The sequence below is a fragment of the Polypterus senegalus genome, chromosome 8 (assembly GCF_016835505.1).
Source record: "Polypterus senegalus isolate Bchr_013 chromosome 8, ASM1683550v1, whole genome shotgun sequence".
NCBI classification, from domain to species: Eukaryota; Metazoa; Chordata; class Cladistia; order Polypteriformes; family Polypteridae; genus Polypterus; species Polypterus senegalus.
Window position 1 is genome coordinate 185,587,424 of NC_053161.1, and position 19,325 is coordinate 185,606,748.

Sequence of the window (19,325 nt, forward strand, 5' to 3'; positions counted from 1 at the left end):
CATTTCTAAAGTGGGTTGCAAAAGGCATATACTGTTAAACACCGAATATTTTCTTGTAGTGCTATTTTATTTTAAATATTGGTCATTTAAAACTTTAACTCTTATTTTTATTTCTGTAGACTTTCAGGAGAATGACAACTTGTCCACTCTTCAGAGATGTCCAAAAAATAAACAGCCTGATAAGAATGGGAAGAAACTGGCATCTGCAACAAAGAACTTGGTAACGGCCTCTCAGCACCCTAGATTTCAGCCTATTGTGAAGCTAACAAGGATCGATGCCATCAAATCTCAAACAGTGTACAATATAAATCCAATCCGCCAACAGTGTGCGGGAACATTTAAATACAAATTGAATTCTAAAGATAATGGAAGGATTCATGGGAGTAAGAAACCGTATCACTGTCCTGAAGGTGGGAAACAATTCTCAGATAGTCACATGCCTAAGAAACGCAGAGAAGACAATTCAGAGAAGGAGCCATACCACCGTTCTAAATGTGTTAAGAACTTGCCAAAACACAGCCATACCACAACTCCCATTGTAGAGAAACCATATTTGTATAAACGTGGCAAATGATTCTCACAAGTGAGGCACCTTCAGACACACATGATTGGTCACGGAGAACAGGGTTTATGTCGTTGTCCAGTATGTGGTAAACATTTCTTTGACAAGAGCCATCTTCGCAGACACAAAAGAATTCACACTGGAGAGAAACCATATTGTTGTTCTGAATGTGGCAAACGATTCTCACAATCAAGCCATCTTCAGACACACATGAAAGTGTACACAGGAGAACAGCCATTTTCATGTTCTGAATGTGGCAAGCTCTTTTCACAAACAAGCCATCTTCAGACACACATGAGACTGCACACAGGAGAACAGCCATTTTCCTATTCTGAATGTGGCAAATGATTCTCACAAACAGGCCATCTTCAGCAACACATGAAAGTGTACACAGGAGAACAGCCATTTTCATGTTCTGAATGTGGCAAACGATTTTCAAGTAGAAGTAATCATCTGAAGCATTTAAGAGTTCACACTGGCGAGAAGCCCTATTGCTGTCCTGAATGTGGCAAAAGATTTTACGACACAAGCAATCTTCTGCGTCATGCAGGAGTCCACAATAAAGACCATCTTTAGGTCCGTTCTGAATGTGGCAAGAAATTCTCACAAAGAGGCAGTTTTCGTAGACATACGTATAAGAATACACGTTTGATAGAGGCTGTACTCGTTTCCTGATTGTGACAAGCTATTCACTGATAACAGCAGCCTTCATAGACACAACAGAATTCATTCTGGATTAAGGCCATATTGTTGCTCTGAATGTGGCAAGCGATTCATACAACCGTGCAGCCTTCAGCGACACGTAAGAACTCACACAGGAGAAAAGCCATACCGTTGCTCTAAGTGTGGAAAAACATTCATACAGAAAACTCCTCTTCAGGGAGACATGAAAATTCATGCTAAAAAGGCAAACACCAAAGAGACTGTAAATAACAAAATGAAAAATCAGAAATAATTCAGTCAGGTGTTGAAAGAAAATTGGAATTGCTCTGCTAGTTGGTTACACAGAAAGCATTTGAAAAAAAATTGGCAGACTCATTTAGGCAACGCTGCTTATTAATTTACTGTAAGTGGCTTTTGCACTAATGACTATTGCACATTGTACATAGGTCTACTTTACAAGTTCTAATGTCATTTATCTAATGTTATACTTCTATACTTTTTTTATATTTTATTGTACTATGAAGTTGAGAAACAGTATTTTTATTCTCCTGTATGTTCTGCACATATATTGAATTGACAGTAAAAGACTATTTGATTTGATTTTAGTATTTCTATTATCTTTTCTTCAGAGTCAGTTTGGTGTTCAAACTACTCTCTGGTGTGGCTGCTGCTCTTTCTATCTGAAGAGTTGGGCCAGCTGGGGTTCGATCAGCCCAGTAACGTCTAGCGGTCCCTCACAACAAGAGTGTATGAATATACCAACGTATGTTTAGCATACAGCTGATGATGTGTTCATCTAATATAAATAAGGACATATATGGACATCCTGTATTAAGTTACACAGAGAGATACCTGATACTTCAAGTCCAGAATGACCTTGAGGGGCTGAATACTTGAATGAACTCATCCTACTTACAGCAGTCAGACAAACAAAATATAACTGAAAAAGATAATAGAAAAAAAAAAAAGGTTCTCCACTACGGCCGCCACTACCCACTGTGACAACTTCTTTTCTATTCTTGCGAATGCTTCCCCTCTTTAAAGGCAACTCAGCTTGCACCCTATTATATTTTAGTGGCCCAACGTCATTTTTTGTTTAAATGCTTTAAGTTTTTTTTTTTTTTTTTGGTAAAAATACATTTAAAAAAAAAAAGTTAGAAAAGGGTCACAGTCAGGAATTGAACTTTGCGCCCCTAAAGTATCAGGTTCATTTCCCATAGCAGTGAGCCACCAAAGCCAAACGGACCGATCAGATTGCTCAGAGGGACCACACACTTGCATTCGGACAGACAGTAGCTTTGTATTATTTTAGCTATTGGCTAAAGAAGCGACCTTGATGGATATAATTATCTATTCTCGTTTGGTAAATATCTTCTGTTCCTGTGACACAATCTGACGTTCCTCAGGTACCCACTCTGTGGTTTGCTGCCCTCCTCTTCTTTTAGGGGTATCTCTGGGCACAAGACACTCTCGTTCACGTCAGGCCCTGGTACCACAGCCTGTTTGTGGTCTTCTGCTTCATGCAGGGGGTGTCTGGACATCACAAACTTGGTTTCACATCTGGTTCTGGTCTTATTGGATACCATGAAGATGTCAATGGTGTGCCATCCTGTGGATTACTGAGGAGCACAGCAGCCCACTCACCTTTCTGCAGTAAGACACTGTCCTTCACACTGTAGGGGCAGCCACTCCAAGTAATCATCCTTGTGAAGTTCAACACCCCTCTTCATAAAGTGGTGACATCAGATTCCTGAGGTTCCTTGTGTTACACAGGACCTAAGCGTGTCTCCCAGCTTCTTACCTTAGGGACGTGATGTCGTCCTCTGCGCTGTGTGACCTGTGAAGTGTCATTTCTAGCTTTCCTTTCTTTGACTACTGGACCCCAGTTACCTCAGACTCCACCATTTTAATGGAGTCACCATTCTGTAACATAATGTCAGTCCTTTCCATCTCTTCACTGGTGTGTTTGAGGCAGGCAGGTCATTCTTTCATACCTGAGCTCTGCCTCATCGTCACTGCAGTATCTTCATCAGCTCATCTTCATCAGTCCACAACTGAGCTGAGATCTCACAAAGCTGCTGTACAGCCTGTCCATTAAGTGCCAGGACCACCTCAAACGTCACCTGATGAGCCTCCCATGCTGAACTACCGTCGTGCTGTGGAAGCTCAGTCTGCACCTCAACACTAATAGAGAGGACATCAAAACCTTCATTAGAAATTGGACAATTTATCTGTAATGGTGACAGAATGACAAACAAAAATGTGAAGGTTTACAGTGAAAGATACTTCAGGAAGTTTAAAAAATAAATTCAAACATAACAGAAATGAGGGTGACAACTGGGAGACATTTTTATATTTACAAATAAAACTTAAAGAACAAAAGTTACCCTGACAGCCACAATTGTTCTTTACAATGTGACGAGTTGATGTCCATCTCATTTATCACCCGAGTGCCCTGTGATTCTAAACTGAGCAGCTGCAGGTTCAATTCAGGCAGTTCATGGTGGGCACGGGCATCAGGTAGGCACATCATTAGCTTAACGTTTAGATCGGCACTGCCACATTTGTCCAGATGACGAGGTGACTGGAGCTGTGAGGGGGCTCAGTGTAAGAGCAGACAGTGATGGACTTGGACACACACACACACACTGATGTTCTTGTCTAAGCTAACACTGCTGCCGTCGGGTTTTAATTTATTAACTTGGCGACTCTTCACCGTGGCGTGTACGTTACACACAATGACCAGTGCGGTGAACATCAGAATGACAACACGATCTTCATCCTCGCTATTCTTTTGTTCTACTCTTTGGAAATCTTTTCACTTTTATTTTATTTCTGGTGAACTACTTTTTAGTTTTCATTTTGGTTTGCAAAAAAACATTGGTGGAATACTGAGATGGTAGAAGTTTCAAGAACATAAGTCAGGCTGAGCCAGAATTGATTAAAGGGTGTAAGGCCTGAACGTTATAGGCAGTTTGGCCTCACAGCAATATGTCCCATTAAATTTAGAGCTAGACAGGAGCTCAGTGTCTCGTATGCCATCCATCCCACCCAGAGACCACACTGTGGAGCAGTCTGCACATCCACATAATATCAAAAGGGGACACAAGTAGCAAAAAAAGGAGGTTTTGATTACAAATAAATGCTAAATATGAGAAAGGGAAGACAGAGACCCCAAGGAGGTAGAATCCCAAACACTTAACTCTACTCCACAGCAGTAGCTCTAGTTAGCCATGGGGCTGCTGGCCCACTTACCCACACAGCCCCCTCTCCTTCTCCACCAGCTGAGCTCCCATCCAGTCTAGTCCTTGATTTCCAGCTCATCCTGGGTCTTCTTGGATGGACCTTTAAAGCTCCAGAGCAGGTGTAGAAACTCTGGTGCTACCCGTAAGTAGTCACATCTCACACACCTACCAGCCCAGAACTCCTCAATAAAACACACTCTTCATCAATTTGTGAGAAACGTAGCCCACCTCAAATCCAAAGTGCTCATGGCATATGGCTTTCTAAATGGAGAGTATCCACAATGGGCTGCATGGTGGCACAGTGGTAGCGCTGCTGCCTTACAGTAAGGAGATCTTTCCGTGGCCTCTCTGCGTGGAGTTTCCTCGCACAGTCCAAAGACATGCAGGTTAGGTGCATTGGCGATCCTAAATTGTCCCTAGTGTGTTCTTGGTGTGTGTGTGTGTGTGCCCTGGCACCCTGCCCGGGGTTTGTTTCCTGCCTTGTGCCCTGTGCTGGCTGGGATTGGCTCCAGCAGAACCCTGTGACCCTGTGTTAGGATATAGCGGGCTGGATGATGGATGGAGTATCCACAATGCACCAGGGCCAAGAACAATGAAGTCCTGCAGCCGGCTCGCTTTATGATGGCCCCAGCTTGGACCTTACTGGAGTAAAATCTTCACTTATGTATCCACCATGTGCTCACAGTGATCTGTTATATAGCGCCTTTCATGTCTGTGTTGGACCTTCTTAACACACATATCACATCATACTATTACATGTGTATTATACACAAAGACAAGTGTGGTGAACATCAACCTGACAACACCTGCCTCATTCTCCTTATTCTCTACTTCTACTCTTCGGACAGTTTATTTAACTTTTATTTCAGTTCTGGTCCACTAAATTATAATTTGAACAAGTTTGGTTTTAGTTTCACTTGGTGAAAAGAACACTGCTGGAGATGGTGGAAGGTTCAAGAACAGAAGTCATGCTGAACTCTGATTGGTCCAACAGCATTAGATGATAGTCAGCCTGACACCACGATGTCCTGCTGGTCAAAGAGGAGCAGCAGGGAAGGACAAGACCAGCATAAAGTCTAAACTGTGCAGAAACTCCTAACGTCTCCATCTGTCCATTTGGAGACCCCACTGTAGAGCAGCCTACACAATCACAAAATGTCAAAAGGGGTCACAAGTAGCAAAAAAGATTTTCTTGTTTAAGAATTTCTCATACAGTAATGACTGGGATCCCCTGTACAAATTCCAAACTGCCACATGGTCAGGAAAGATCATCCATAATGAACAGCCCCTGAGAGGTGCCCCCCACAAGCCGATGATGCTTCTGTCCATTTCCTTAGGTCAGGTTTTAGACACCGAGGTTGACATCACTTCTCCTGGACATCTAAGCAGGTAATGTGGTGTAGTGGTTAAGGCTTTCAGCTTCAAAACCTGAGGCTGTAGGTTCAAATGCTGATCCTGACACAGGAGACCATGAGCAAGTCACTTCACCTGGCTGGGCTTATATTAAGAAAACAAAAGAAATGCAACAATTGTATTTGGAAATAATCACCAGTAAAATTAAAATAAATAAATAAATAGATTAAAATTGCAGAGTTAGGGCGAAACCCTCAGGACAATCAGAAACGGAGAGGGCGGACATGGACTTCATGTTCCGTACTTTAGTAAGGAGAAAATGTTCTTTCTATCACCCTTAATTAAAACTACATTGTAAGGTTTAAATGACACAGCACCCCGACACAACGAAATGAAAACCAATAAATTAAGACTGCAAGTTCGGGAGAAGGTGATGGGCCGCTCGATATTGTGGTTTTGACACCGTGTCGAGCTTTCGGAGCACCGGATGATTTAAATGCGCCCGTTACGTGATTTTGAGTCACGCTAGCGTAATGACGTCATTGATATCCACACAGTCAGCAGTCGATTTGGTCAGTCAGTCGTCTGCTCAAGTACTTTGGCTCAAAGCGTAAAAGCAGTTGTCCTGCTACAGCGAAAAGGCGTGCTAACGTGAGTTCAAATCCTAATTGGGGCTCGTATGTGTTGAAGTAAGGGTTTTGTATAAAACAGTTATGTAGTACTTATCTGTAAGTTAACAAATATATTTTGGAGACATTATGAACGATTTACATGGGGCATCTTTTTTCCTTGGTGTGGAATCGTGTCCACCTAGAATCTGTAACAAATTGATGATCATATTTTGCGTAAGATAACACGTATTATAACAATCCAGAATCTATGCTACCCCATGTGGATCATATCAGAGAGGCTATGAAACGCTTCACTAAAGCCGACGTGGTCATTACACCAGTATATGCGCAAGTCACTCCTCATTAAACTTTTTTACTATTCAGTGATTCCCAGATCTGTAGCTGATTTATATTATTGATTTCCAAAAAGCAATGCGAGTAAAAACGTGTGTTGCATAACTAATCACAAGTGTCTTTCAGCGCCATCAACAGTGTCTTCTGCAATTTAAGGAAAGCCTCAGGATTTCTGCATTAATGCAACAAAAATGTTGAAAAGAAACTTTGCGAATTCATCCAGAGGTGAACATAAAAATCACTTAAGTACTGACAAAAAGGAGCAGCTGGATAAGCACATCTGGAGCCAAACTTTCAAAAAAGCATCTGACTTTGTCAGCAACATCCTTTCCTTGTGAATGCATCTTATCAAAGGCTGCGCTGGGGGGGAGAATAAGTAATCTTCCGAACTGCAGCACAACAGAGAAAATCATTGATGTAAATAGACACATACAACAAATGAATAAAAAACACAATACAACAAATGAATAAAAAACACAATACAACAAATTTACAAAAACAAAACACATAAAACAAATTAACATGAAACACAAACTACAAATTAACCTGAAACGCATAGAACAAATTAACAAAACACACGCACCAAATTATTAAAAAACACATAAAACAAATTAACATGAAACATATACTGTAGAACACATTAGAAAAAAATTTGGAAGTGGACTCTCAAAATGGAAATGAAATTTAAAGGGATTGAAGAGAAAAGGAGAAGGGAGCTAGAACTTTACACACCAATTCCATCTATTTTGTTATTTCGCTATTTTACACTACTGTGTTATGTAATATGTTTTGTACGTTTTGTGGCGTTTCCAAGGTTCAGCGGGCATTATTTTGCCAGAGCTGTGGAAAATCTGTAACTTTTCTGCCGCATGAATTAAAAGACGCTGTTGGGTCTTCAGTGGAAAAACCAGAAACAACCCACAGAGGCAAATATCAAGCCAGGGGGTGTCGTTTGCGTAAACTTTATCGCGATTTCTTAATCAACATTCTCTTTGACTCTGATTAAATACAGAGACAGGGACAACCCTACAGGAGTTCCTGAGATTTCGAAGCTTAAAACAAAGTGAGCGGCTTCAGACATCAGTCAAGCGAAGAATTACTAAAAATGTTCAGGTACGTTTGGAGTTCTGCTGTTGACATTGTGGTGTGACTATTCACCAGCAGTGATCTTCACGAATTAATTTATGGAAAATTTTGTATTTTTATACAATTAGGAGAAATTATCACAATATTTCTTTGTTAGTCTGATTTTCGTTGACTAACACAGAACGGCATGAAGTGAGTGTTTGTTAGGGAGATAAAAACGTAGTTATAAAATAATGGCGGTGAGCCTCAGGCAGGTGGAATCTGTGGCTTCTTATCAAGAGTATTTTAACGGCACTCTAAGCCAGTGTTTCTGATCCATTGGTCATTTCACCGACTGACTTGTTCACACCATAATGTATTCCCACCTTCACCCCCATTTTAACCGGAGGTCCCAACAGCACTGCGCGATCACTTTTCTCGGTTATATTCGTGTGAATTTGACTAATTCGATTTATACGTGTGGGTCATTAGTGAACATCTAAGTAAAACTAGGTCATAAGGCCATAAAGTTTGAGAACCACTGTTTTAATGCTTCCACAGTTTTACACTGCAGGTCCAGTTAAACTTCCAGACACACACTTGGAGCTAGGAGCGACATGTCAGCCCCTCCATTTCAGTCGAGTCAGTATTGAAACTTCGAATCGTAACATTTTACATATGTTGGAATTCAAATCTGTTAAATAGCAACATTACAGCGCACGGCTTTATTTTTTATTACGTGACAGAAGTTAACCTCTCATTCGAAGCTACTTACTCGACTGGCCTTGCAGAGCAGCTGCTCGCTGCTTTGACGAAAAAGTATTTTTGTATCAGTGATGTAAGCGACATTTCTGTGTTACATAGATACTTTTATACGTGTCAAAAAAAAAAAAATGCACTGAAAGTTATTTTTTCATTTAGTGCAGTTCTTACTTTACTGTTTGACCAGGACAAATACTGTACTACAATAGTAAAAATGTCAGCACTCCCCAGGATCCTGATCAGAAAGTTTTACCAGTCTAACACTGGCCTGACCTTGAAATCTCAGGTCTCTGTGACCATTAAAATAAAATGCATATTCCAGCTGTCTACTCAGAGTTACACTTGAGACCAGTTTATTATCTCTGATGGGAGGTCTCAGTTGAATACAATTTATCTTTACAAAAACAAACTTCAAAAAGCCAATATACCTGATCAACGGTATTAATTTAACAAATGTGTGTTCTGTAATTACACCTATGTGAAATAAAGCATATCCATTCCCAAAAAGTTTATCTTTTTATATTAACAGTGTGATAGTTCAATAGATGTGTACAATAAAACTGCATTTTTATCCATAAATAATGTGTGGAGTTGTGAGTGATGTCTTGTAATAATGGAGCATAAAGCCTGATTTAGGATTTTGTAATATATGATGTACTTTCTGGGGCTTGTCCAAAACTTCCAAAACAAGCTTCTACAGGTTTTGCTTAGTTCATAGAACGATTCAGGCAAAAGTGTGACACATAATCAAATAATTCCACAGTACTTAGTTTTAAAAGTTTTAATAAAATTCAAAGCTAAACAGTTCACACAAAAATAACGTTAAAAATGATTACAAGGAAAGGGAAAGTTGTATATAACTTTATTTATATATATATATATATAGGCCCAAGTGATTTATGTGTGGAGACAGTGGCTATTGACTTTGGGGAGACTGGGGGTTTGGTGGCGGTGCACTTGACTTTTGTATATAGTAGTGTAAATAAACTTGGGGTGATGACTGAAACGGTGTCTGCCTGTGTGTGTCCGGGCCGCTCTATGTCACAGTGGCGTATCCGGCAGGATGCTCCACCTGCGTCGAGGTGGCGACCTGCATTCATAAAAATGTCTATCAAAGGCCCGGCACAACAAGGGAACCCACCGACGTGCCGCAGGGGCGGCGTGAACCCAACCCCGCAGCAACGAAGTGTAGCATGGACCAATGGATGTCCATTGGTGGACTTTGTGGTTCAGGGGTGGCTCACCGACGTGGAGCCCAGGAAGGTGGCTGCCGAGAAAGAGAGGAGAAGCCGCAGCAGCAGCGGAGCTGCCCAGAGAGACGCTCTCCTGTGAGAGAGGAGAGCGAGATGGCTGACCGAAAGTCCCTCCTCGTTACAGGCACGGGATTGGACAGCGTGTACTGTTCTGTCGCCAGTGATTGGTCGAAGGCGAGAGCAGGGAATGTCCGCCCCGTGCATATATATATATGAGGGACATTCAAAATGTTTGCACACTTTTTTTTCTCTCCATTTATTAAGAATTTCCAAAACAAATGACATCACTTTTGTAAACAGTCACCTTTTCCCAGCATCATATCAACTTTTTAATTCTCAATTCCTCCTCCTCCTGCTTATCAATGAAAATATAAAAGTGCGGAAACTTTTTGAACTTCCCTCGTATAAAGTTCATTTAAGACTCGCATACCCAGTTTTATGTCCCCCTATATACATATAGTCATACAGTCATATTTTCAAATGTTCATATGAATAAAACACGGTTCAAAACGTCTATGCTGCCATACCTCTGTCAGAGAAGCTATTGGAAAGCCCTTCAACAGGTTAACATTTTTCATCTGTGCAGAGAAAGACTACAAAACACTCCGTAAGTAAAAAATAGTGCAATGCCAATAAAAGAGTCAAATAAGTAACATTAATGAGTTTATACATGTGCATAATTTCAGCAAATCATTTGAAATATCAGAAAAGATAATTTAACTTTGTACAAATGAAGTACAATTTATGTAATTAATAAATTGCTGATTAGTCATTGACTATGAACTATTTCATTTTGAAGGTCAAGGGGATGACACTGACAATGACGTTATTATTCATCCAAGATGGAGCAGGAATAGAGACAACTTAGAAGACACCTTGGTACATTTTGTAATAATATTCTCTGTGTGTTTATTAATCCTTCCCTTCATTACATAACATGTTCATCTATTTCAGGGTTGTGGGTAGCATTTGAAGCAAGGTGGTAATGAGGTGCTAAAACATAAAGCTGCACATTTTTAGCCTGTACAAATCATTAAATAGAAATAATGGAGAGCATTTTTTCTATCTGTTGTAGCCATTATGCCATAGTTCACCAAGAAAAGAATCTAAGCCTGACCAACAAAAGGTAATATAGGAATCTTGTGTTTAACTTGTTTGTCATTGTTTGTACAGCTCTTCAATTTTGTATATTTATATAGCATTTAACATAAACAACTAGATGATGCAACAGCAGCTATTTTTCCACCAGCATGCTCACCACACATTATCTATTAGGTGGTGAAGAGATAGTTAGACAATTAGAGACAGGAGATAAGTAGGGGAACAGAATGGCCAGGCAGTGGTGAACAATTTAACATCAGGGAACATCCTGCTCTTTTTTGAAAGGTGCCCAGAGATCTTGACTGAGCACAGAGTCAGGACTTTGGTTTTATGTCTCATCCAAAGGACAGTGCCATTTTTACAGCCCAGTGTCCCTGTCATTGCACTGGAGAATTGGGATCCACACACAGACCACGGGGTAAGCACCCCATGCTGGCCTCACTACCACCTCTTCCAGCAGCAACTCAAACTTTTCGCTGGTGGTCTTCCGTCCAAGTACTGTCAGGGCCTGAACATGCTGAGCTTCCAGTGGATGACCTGTTCTGAAGTACAAATGTATGGCCTTTGTTCATCCTTGAAAAAGGTCCCAATGACTCTGTCATACATTCAGTTAATAAATCCCCCAAAATACCTATTTTGTAATTTGTTTTTTTTTTAAATTGCAGCAGACAATGGTAAGGTGTGAAACACTTTGAGTAAATGCTGTATGTTTTAAACTGATGTTTCTTGAAGCTCGACTGTATTTGTACCTCAGATTTCAGTAGTAGTAGATGTGTTACCAAAATACTGCATTCTACAAATAAATGTGGTTATGTTCAGAGAATCAAATATGAATTTTTCCTCTTTAGATTTCAGTCCCAATTAGTGAAGAGCAATTAGACAAATGCACCACAGAAACATCCACAAGTTCATCATCCCTGACCGGGTCACAGTGCTACAGGTTAGACCATAAAAGTAAACTTTCATAATTTGGTGTTTCATTATTAATTTTTCTCCCTGTTAACTGAAATATTTGTAATGCATAATTATTACTATAACACAGAAACTACGTAGACTTTTATTCACCCATTGTCATTGAGGACAAGGAAAGCTCCTCTGAAGAAGAGTCTGAAAGCATAGTAAGGTTGGAAAAAAATGATTTTCTATTTCTTTTCTCAAGTGATACTTTATAAATGCAATAAGCCATCACCCTTTTTTATTTCATGAAACTGTTGTAAACTGACTTTTGTGTAAATCAGCTATCACAGGTTTTCATTTGGGAATGGCAGTTTGACACCACAATGAAAATTCTTTCTTGTTGGACAGTATTTTTCAATATTAATCACATGCGGATGTCCACACATGCATGATTGTTGTAGGCTGATGAATGTATTAGTAAATGCAACCCATAATTGTAATTTTTTTATTTATTAAAGTATTAAAGATCCATCAGTTGATGTGAAAGCAATTTTGTCTGATCTGCCCATACAAATACGACCTAATAAAGTTTCAATATTCAATATAAACAGAGGAGATCTTTGGGAAGGAGCCCTGCGTGGATTTAAGAGACAGTCCTATGATCCGACTTACACAATGCTGGTGACATTTACAGATGATTATGATATAAATGAAGATGGAATTGATGCAGGTGGCCCAAAAAGGGAATTTCTACAGTTGTTGATGTGTCACATAAAAGGACACAGTTTACTTGAAGGGAAAGAGAATGAGACATTTTTGTGATGTGACAGTACAGGCAGGTACAATTTATTTACTGGGTAACCCTTACTAATGAAGCATGATACTCCAAATAGAAACTGCTGTACTCAGTTTGAGGATTTGTCAATAGTAGTTTTAAAAATGTAATTAATCATTTGTCATATGATTGTGGCTGTTCACTTACTGTTTAAAATTTATTCAGTGAGTTCTACAATCTATGTTTGAAACTTTTTTAAAAACTCAGGTTTGTTTCAAATGTACGTCTAATTTAATAGAGATTACTCACTGTCTCTTCACTTGATTCCCAAACTACTCTGAATTGGGCCTTTTCAATCCAGAGAAGCAGTAGGCATCATAGTAAAGTGTTAGACTTTCATTACCCATAACTCTTACTCAAAAGGCAATGATGGAGATGTAAACTGGTAAGATGACCAGATAGAAGCTTTTCACAAAGATCTAACTTCCTTTTTACAACACCATCATTTGTAAGAATGATTTCGGAATCATGCCGTCACCTCACCTTACATATGAACCAGAGCCCAGGATGTCTAAACGTTTCCACCTGCGTCATGCAGAGAGCAAGCCACTTCTTTCTGGGAAATGAACCACTGCCTCAGATTAGAAGGTTCTGTTTCTTAATTCTTATTATGTATCTTATGCCAAAAAAGAGAAGGGCACATTCTGAGAAACAGTGTTTCAAAAGGACCAGGATATAAAATTAAAATAATCGAAATCATAAACGAGTTGAGGTTAAAGCCAGGAAAGCATCTAATTAAATTACTAAAGCACAAAACACAATCCAGAAACCTAGTCAGTAAATCAGCAAAGGTTCTGAGTCTTATATAACCAAAAAAATAAATAAATAAATAAATAAAATTACACGCACACATTTTCATTTAACTATGCAGAAACTTGTACACTCACTGATTATGGCAAGTATATATGGATTATGTATAAACGCATTTTGTCGAATTATTTAGTTTTGCAAATGTCCTTTGCTACAGTAGTTAAAATTGTATCTGACCATTTTTATTTTTAACATTTGCGATATTTTCATCTAACGATTAGACGACCGTCGCCAGTTCAGTTTTAACAGTCATCGGCGCATTAACGTGACTCGGGCGACTCGCTGCGGCTCCTTTATTAATTTATTTGTCCCTCCATGCTGTAAACTCGCGATCCGAGTCCTGCGCGCTCTGAGACTGATGAAAGTTGCACGCACACGCATAAATCTCAAGTCTTTTGACCTTCCGCCCCTCCCAAAATATTCGTAATCAAAAGGTTGTGAACATGCATAGTAATCCTAGACTGACCTCCTCGACAGATGGCGTGATAAGATAGAACAGAGGTTAAGTTTCCCGGCGCACAGTCGACATTTTAATTTGTCCTTCAACTGTTTACCAAACTGTCACGTGTAGCTATGGTCGCGTACGGCTGACGTCATCCAGGGCGACGGTTACTGAAGCCAAGCTGTCTCCCCGCATTGTAGCGACAACGGTACGAGAGAAAGACTGTTGTGTGAGGCGGGAGTTTCAACGAGGTTAGAAAGTTCTCCATCGCCGACAGACAGAAGGTAAGTAATCTGAGTTTGGGGGCACACGTTACGGACGTGTGAGTTTTTAATTCGCCCCACTTGGATTACCGCATGAGACTTGAGTGAGAGGCGCACGGCTCGTTAGTGTTCTTCTGCCCAACAGCCTTCTTTGTGAATCCTCCTGTGAACGCCATCCCCGGTTCTGTCGCCGTTCATAAGTGTTTGTGTCTCTGATTCACTTAACGAGTCGAGTCCCGTTTTTACTTTTAAGCACCCAGAAGCAATTTGCTTTCTACATCAAAAGCCCGGAGTCTCTTTAGGCTGTTCGGTGTGCTGTGGCCCTTCTTAACCTGCGCCACTGTGTTATCAGACCATCCGGTTTGTTGTTTATGTGAACCCCCAGGTACTCGTAGCTCTGCACATTTCTGTGTTCTCCTCCCTAATGGCGATTGGTCTTGGAGGGTCTTTGGCTGGCCTGAAGTCCACCAGCAGCTCCTCTTTACTGTAATGCCGTGCTAGACCAGTTTGAACCAGTGTCTCCTTCGTTTATAAACATTATAAATGCATTTAAGGTTACTTTTTGTCTAGTTATTATTCTAATACGGTTATGGAGAGGATCATTAAATACACTCGCACCACATATATTACATATTATTAATTTATCTCATACCACTGGAACTGTGCCTGCCTATTTTAAACATGCAGTGGTTAAGCCCATACTGAAAAACAAACCTTAATAAGGATGACTTCAATAATTTTAGACCGATTTCTCGACTACCTTTCCTATCTAAAATAATTGAGAAAGTTGTTTTGCAGCAGCTTCAGATCTTTTTGGATTGTAATGGTGGTCAAGAAGTTTTTCAGTCCGGTTTTAAAAGTTACAACAGCACTGAAACCGCTTTACTCAGGGCTGTTAGTGATACTTTACTTTCAGCTGACTCTGGGGTCTCGACAGTTTTAGTGCTTTTGGATTTGACTGCAGCCTTTGATACCATCAATCATAACATATCGTCAAGGCTGGATAAGTGGCTAGGAATCCGAGGGGGTGCACTAGCTTGGTTCAAATCTTATTTCACTAATAGGACTTTTTCAGTTGGTAACAAGTCTGTCTTTACCTCTACTGCTCGTTTGAAATATGGTGTTCCACAGAGGTCTATTCTGGGTCCTTTGTTGTTTTCTTTGTATTTAATACCTCTTGTGTTCAAATTTCGCAAATATGGCATTTCATTTTTACTATGAATAAGGTGTCCTTAAATTCACTGAATAAATGTTATGATGATGTCAAACATTGGATGACCGTAAATTTTTTGATTCTCAATTAGAGTAAGACTATTTGGACAAATAGCTTCTGATGGTGCTGTCAGGGATCATCTCGGCTCATTAGCTGGGTTTTGCAAAATTCTTCTTCTTTTGGCTGCTTCCGTTAGGGTTTGCTACAGCAGATCATCTTCTTCCATATCTTTCTGTCCTTGTCATCTTGTTCTGTTACACCCATCACCTGCATGACCTCTCTCACCATATCCATAAACCTTCTCTTGGGCCTTCCTCTTTTCCTCTTCCCTGGCAGCTCTATCCTTAGCATCCTTCTCCCAATATACCCAGCATCTCTCCTCTGCACATGTCCTTACCAACGCAATCTCGCATCGCCCCTGTCTCCCAACTGTCCAAAAAATCTCAGGCATGGGAGGAGTTTGGAGAGGCCATGGAGAACGACTTTCGGACAGCTTCAAAGAGATTCTGCTTCACCGTCCGGCGTCTCAGGAGGGGGAAACAGTGCAGTGTCAACACCGTATATAGTGGGGATGGTGCGCTGCTGACCTTGACTTGGGACGCTGTGGGTCAGTGGGGGGAGTACTCCGAAGGCCTCCTCATTCCAACTAACATGCCTTCCAATGAGGAAGCAGAGCCTGGGGATTCGGAGATGGGCTCCTCCATCTCTGGGTCTGAGGTCACTGAGGTGGTCAAAAAACTCCTTGGTTGCAGGGCCCCGGGGGTGGATGAGATATGCCCGGAGTTCCTCAAGGCTCTGGATGTTGTAGGACTGTTTTGGTTGACACGTTTCTGCAATATCGCATGGACATGGTGGCGGTCCCCCTCTTTAAAAAGATGACCGGAGGGTGTGTTCCAACTTCAGAGGGATCAGACTCCTCAACCTCCCTGGAAAAGTCTATTTGGGGGTCCTGGAGATGAGGGTCCGTCGGATAGTCGAACCTCGGATTCAGGAGGAACAGTGTGGTTTTCGTCCTGGTCGCGGAACAGTGAACCAACTTTACACCCTTAGCAGAATCCTGGATGGTGCATGGGAGTTTGCCCAACCAGTCTACATGTGTTTTGTGGACTTGGAAAAGGTGTTCGACCATGTCTCTCGGAGAATCCTGTTGGTGGTGCTCTGGGAGTATGGGGTACCGGATCCCCTATAAGGGCTGTTCGGTCCCTGTACAACCGGTGTCAGACCTTGGTCCGCATTGTCGACAGTAAGTCGAGCCCGTTTCCAGTGAGAGTTGGACTCTGCCAGGGCTGCCCTTTGTCATCCTTTCTGTTTATAGCTTTTATGGATAGAATTTCTAGGTGCAGCCAGGGTGTTGAGGGGGTCCGGTTTGGTGGACTTAGTATTGGGTCACTGCTTTTTGCAGATGATGTTGTCCTGTTTGCTCAATCAGGCTGTGATCTTCAGCTCTCTCTGGATCGGTTCGCAGCTGAGTGTGAAGCGGTTGGGATGAGAATCAGCACCTCCAAATCCAAGACCATGGTCCTCGGCTGGAAAAGGGTGGAATGCCCCCTCAGGGAAGAGTGAGGGAAGAATGGAGCGTGAGATCGACAGGCGGATCGGTGTGGCGTCTGCAGTGATTCGGACTCTGCATCGATCTGTCGTGGTGAAAAAGGAGCTGAGCCGTAAGGCAAGGCTCTCAGTTTACCAGTCGATTTACGTTTCTACCCTCACCTATGGTCATGAGCTATGGGTAGTGACTGAAAGAACGAGATCGCAAATACAATCAGCTGAAATGAGTTTCCTCCGCAGGGTGTCTGGGCTTTCCCTTAACACTAGAATTACCAGAGCCTACGAAAAAACTCGTAAATCCTTCCCACCTTAAATCGCTTCTTAAAATCGTTCACAGCTCTCCACCAGCGTCTTTTGTCATCTAAATGTGCTGATAAAAGACAGGCTGCAAGCAGCCGGCTATTCCATCCCCCCAGAACGTGCACAAACTTCTCACAGCTCATGCCTTGATTGAGTATCTGGGAGTGAAGTTTTAGAGTGGAAATAATAGATCGTTGTTTGAAACACATGCATTTCATGTCTGTTCTGTTTCTACAGTAATCTGTGTAAACACATTGTTAAAACAGAAACATTTTTTATATTCAACTAGTAGATGAAATTACAACGGCTGTTACAGACTAAAATCAAATATATGTTTTTATTCTAAAATAGTAAGACTAAGAGCAGTTTACTTCTCAAAACGGAGTGGTGCAGGATCGAACTCGCAACCTTTTGATTCCCAGTCGGCAGCTGATTCTATTGAGCCATGGAGGCAGTCGTAATAAATAAATGGGTGTCAGTGTCGCATGTTAAGGCGGCTTTTTGTTTCTGCAGTTATATTTTTGAATAAAAGCGCAATTGTTGTGTTAGATTCGTATCTTTTGTGAAAGTATTTCTTGGATACTTCAGGCTTCATACATTATATGATTTATGCCTACATTTTGTCATCTACTAGTAGAATATAAAAAACGTTTCTGTTTTAACAATGTTTTTACACAGATTACTGTAGAAACAAAACAGACACAAAATGCGTGTGTTCCAAACAACAATCTATTATTTCCACTCTAAAACTCCACTTCACTCCCAGAAAATCAATCAAGGCATGAGCTGGGAGAAGTTTGTGCACGTTCTAAGTTGGTGGGGGGATGGAATAGCCGGCTGCTTGCAGCCTGATTTTTATAGATGACAAAAGACGCTGGTGGAGAGCTGTGAACGATTTTAAGAAGTGATTTAAGGTGGGATGGATTTACGAGTTTTTTCGTAGGCTCTGGTAATTCTAGTGTTAAACGTTTTTAGTAGTGATTTTCAGATCTGTAGCTGATACGTATTGTTGATTTCCAAAATCCAATGCGATTAAAAGTGTATGCTGTGGAACTCATTACAAATGTATTCAAAACAGCATCGGTGCCATCAACAGTGCAGTGAGGTTCATGGCTGGTGAGGCACTGACTCCTTCAGAGTGAGAATTACAAATGTATGAACCTAATAGAGTAGTCCATAATGCACATTAACTACTGGTTATGTTTCATATCTCACCAGCATTCTTTACTCATACATATAAGGAACATATTTGGCTAAGGTGGAACATGACATTTATAGCAGAGAAAGAGTGCATTTGCTCCTCACCCTCCATGTGTTATAAATTTGCCTTTGAAGTTCCACAATCAATACTCATTCAATACAAATGAACGTATAGAGTGGTGTACAAAAAAAAGGATTTAATTTATGACCTTAATTGAAATATTTTGTTGTTTTTGAAAGCTTTTAACAATTTTACTACAGACTATTCAAGAAAAACAAAATAATGTATTATTTAAGGTTAAAATTGAGTTTTTAAATATTAGATTTTTTTTTTTTCTTAGTCTGATCCCTTTTTTATTTTTCTAAAATTTGAAACCGTTTAAGAAGGAGGAAGGAGTCCTATAGGACTTTTTTGTCCTGTGGGTCTCTGGAGGCAGCTGATAGGTACCGGCAGGCCAAGCGAACGCGCTTCGTTGTTGCTGAGGCAAAACTTCGGGCATGGGAGGAGTTTGGAGGCCATGGAGAGCGACTTTGGACGGCTTCGAGGAGATTCTGGTCCACCGTCCGGCGTCTCAGGAGGGAAGCAGTGCAGTGTCAACACCGTATATAGTGGGGATGGTGCGCTGCTGACCTCGACTTCGGGCGTTGTGGGTCGGTGGGAGGAGTACTTCGAAGACCTCCTCAATCCCATTAATATGCCTTCCAATGAGGAAGCAGAGCCTGGGGACTCTGAGGTGGGCTCTCCCATCTCTGGGACTGAAGTCACCGAGGTGGTCAAAAAACTCCTTGGTGGCAGGGCCCGGGGGTGGATGAGATCGCCGAGTTCCTTAAGGCTCTGGATGTTGTAG

The 19,325-nt window shown here is 41.1% G+C and overlaps 2 protein-coding genes across 2 annotated transcripts in view; both read left to right on the forward strand.

The window, feature by feature from the left end:
* Positions 1-19,325, forward strand: part of LOC120533516 (gastrula zinc finger protein XlCGF57.1-like) — a 695,777-nt gene that overhangs the window by 127,663 nt on the left and 548,789 nt on the right. The gene's annotated exons all lie outside the window — the stretch shown is intronic.
* The window catches only part of LOC120533544 (zinc finger protein 22-like), a 35,286-nt gene continuing 30,089 nt past the window's right edge, over positions 14,129-19,325 (forward strand). Inside the window, exon 1 of the mRNA XM_039760478.1 lies at positions 14,129-14,237. The gene's annotated coding sequence lies outside the window, so the exon portion shown is untranslated. The remainder of the gene's footprint in view (positions 14,238-19,325) is intronic.